Consider the following 2,401-nt stretch of genomic DNA (forward strand, 5'->3'; position numbering starts at 1 on the left):
CAAAAAAAAAAAAAAAAAAAAAAAAGAAGAAGCTATGCCAGGACAAGTGACAAAGGGGCAGCCACCGAGAGAGTAGCACCTCTTTGGAAAGAACAAAGCAGGGGTGGTGTGGGGTGGGTGGGTGGGTGGTTAGGGGTGTTTGGGGGGTGGGGGAGGGTGGCATGGGAAGAAGTCATGGGGCTTGCTAGCATCTGGACCATATGACAAAAATAAAAATAAAGCAGTATATTAGTACAAAGTGATCCTTTCTGTCTTAACCATGCTTTTTAAAAAATCTCGTGTGTGTGTGTGTGTGTGTGTGTGTGCACGTGTCTGTGTGTCTGTGTGTCTGTGTGTCTGTGTGTATATATTCAGTATCACACCCAGGATTTTGTGCATCTTAAGCAAGGACTCTGCTACTGAGCTACATCCCAGCCCTGTGCTGTCCCTCCCCAGCCCCTGCATACACAGCCCAGCCCCTGTGTCCTACCAGACCCTGTACACTCCCTAGCCCCTGTACACTCCCAGTCCCTGAGCGCTCCCCAGCCCCTGCACACACACCCCAGCCCCTGCACACCCTGCAGGCCCCCTGTGCACCTCCAGTCCCTTTGTGTCCCCCAGCCCCTGCACACACACATCATCCCCTGTACACCCCCAGCCCCTGTGCACCCCCAGTTCCTTTGAACCCCCAGTCCCTGTGTGCCCCAGCCCCTGCACAGCCCCCAGCCTCTGTGTGCCCCCCCTTTACTATTATTTTTCAGAAATGATCTTAGGTAGCTTAGCTTGCCTTGAATTGCTGAGTGGCTCTTGAACTTCTGATCCTCCTGCCTCTGACTCTCAAGTGCTGAAATTACAGATCTTTTCTTAGCAATGGGTGGATTTTCCCAAGGTGATAAGAGGAGGAGATAAGTATATGAGGAGATAAGTGTACCCCACATATTGTTGACAAAGGATAAAACATCAGACAGGTAGCAGACTGTAGGTGAAGGGCGTGACCACACTGATATTTAGTGAACTTTGGCAGGACTGGGAGCTAGTTCAGTAGGCTGAGTAGTAGATTGAGGACTGGGATTTGAACCCTAGAACCCAAGCAGAGGATCTGGATTCAATTCCCAGCCACCCATATGATGGCTCCCAGCCATTTGTCAACTCAAGGCCATCAAGAGACCCTGTCTCAAAACAAGGTGGGTAGTTCTGGTCTACATTCATGTGCACAGGCATGTATAGACAAACACAAACAGGAAAAAGTTGCCTCTCATATCAGCTGGGTATGATGGCACACATAATCCCAGTATTTGGGAGATGGAGGCAGGAAGTTCAAAGGTTCAAGGCCAGCCTCAGCTACTTGAAATCCTGCCTCAAAAATAAATAAATAAATAAATAAATAAATAAATAAAAATAAAACTGGCTCTTTGTGCCAGAATATCCTTGAGGGGTATTTTCCTACAGTCCCCAGGCCCCCTTAGCCACTGTGTTTTGCATAAGCAGAGTGATAGGCTCTTACTCCAAGACTCAGCCTTACACCCTCACTGCGCACCTGTTTGCTTAGCATTTGTCAGTTACTCTGCTCTTGTAGGTTTCTTAAGTTCTTTTGGGAGTACTTTCTTAAAACAAACAACAAAACGGCAGATATACAAATCTCCCCAACAAGATCAGACTTGCAGGCAGGTCTCAGCACCCGTCTTCTGTTGACATCCTAGACTTAGCATTGCTGTTACAGGAATCACGTTCAGTTCTGTAATTAGCAGAAGGAAACCCCGCAGTCTGAGTCATGGAGAGGGAGGGGAAAGTGAAAGCTTCCAGTTTCTTTTCATTGTTTCCTTTAGCAAGGTTAAGCTCTGTGGTGTCAGAGAGTAAAACAAAGTCAGGAGATCCAGGAAAGCTGAGGTAAGCAATCAGAGCTGAGCTAACCCTCTCCTGGTGAGTAGCTGACAAGCCCTTCCTTAGGCCACTCTCAGCCAGGGCGTGAGATGTCCTGCAGGAATTTAAATTCATCCTCTCCTCACCTCCTCCACCACTTCCTTCCTTCCTTCCTTCCTTCCTTCCTTCCTTCCTTCCTTCCTTCCTCTCTCTCTTTCTTTCTTTCACCAAAAACATCTTTAATTTTTAGTCTTTAAAAAAACAAGACAAAACAAAACTCTTCCCAAATTAACCATGACTAGCTTAGAAAAATGGATGTACATCTTCAAAGAGTTTCCCTTTAATGGAAACTTCATTTTATAGAATCTAAATGTTAAAGGTTTGAAAAAGCACTCAGGAGGCAGAGGCAGGTGGATTTCTGAGTTTGAGGCCAGCCTGGTAACAAAGTAGTGAGTTCCAGGATAGCCAGGGCTATACAGAGAAACCCTGTCTCCAAAAAAAAAAAAAAAAAAAAAAGGGGGGGGGGTTAAAAAAAAAAAAAAAAAAAAAAAAAAAAAAAAAA

This window comes from Mus caroli, chromosome 11 (assembly GCF_900094665.2).
Source record: "Mus caroli chromosome 11, CAROLI_EIJ_v1.1, whole genome shotgun sequence".
NCBI classification, from domain to species: domain Eukaryota; kingdom Metazoa; phylum Chordata; class Mammalia; order Rodentia; family Muridae; genus Mus; species Mus caroli.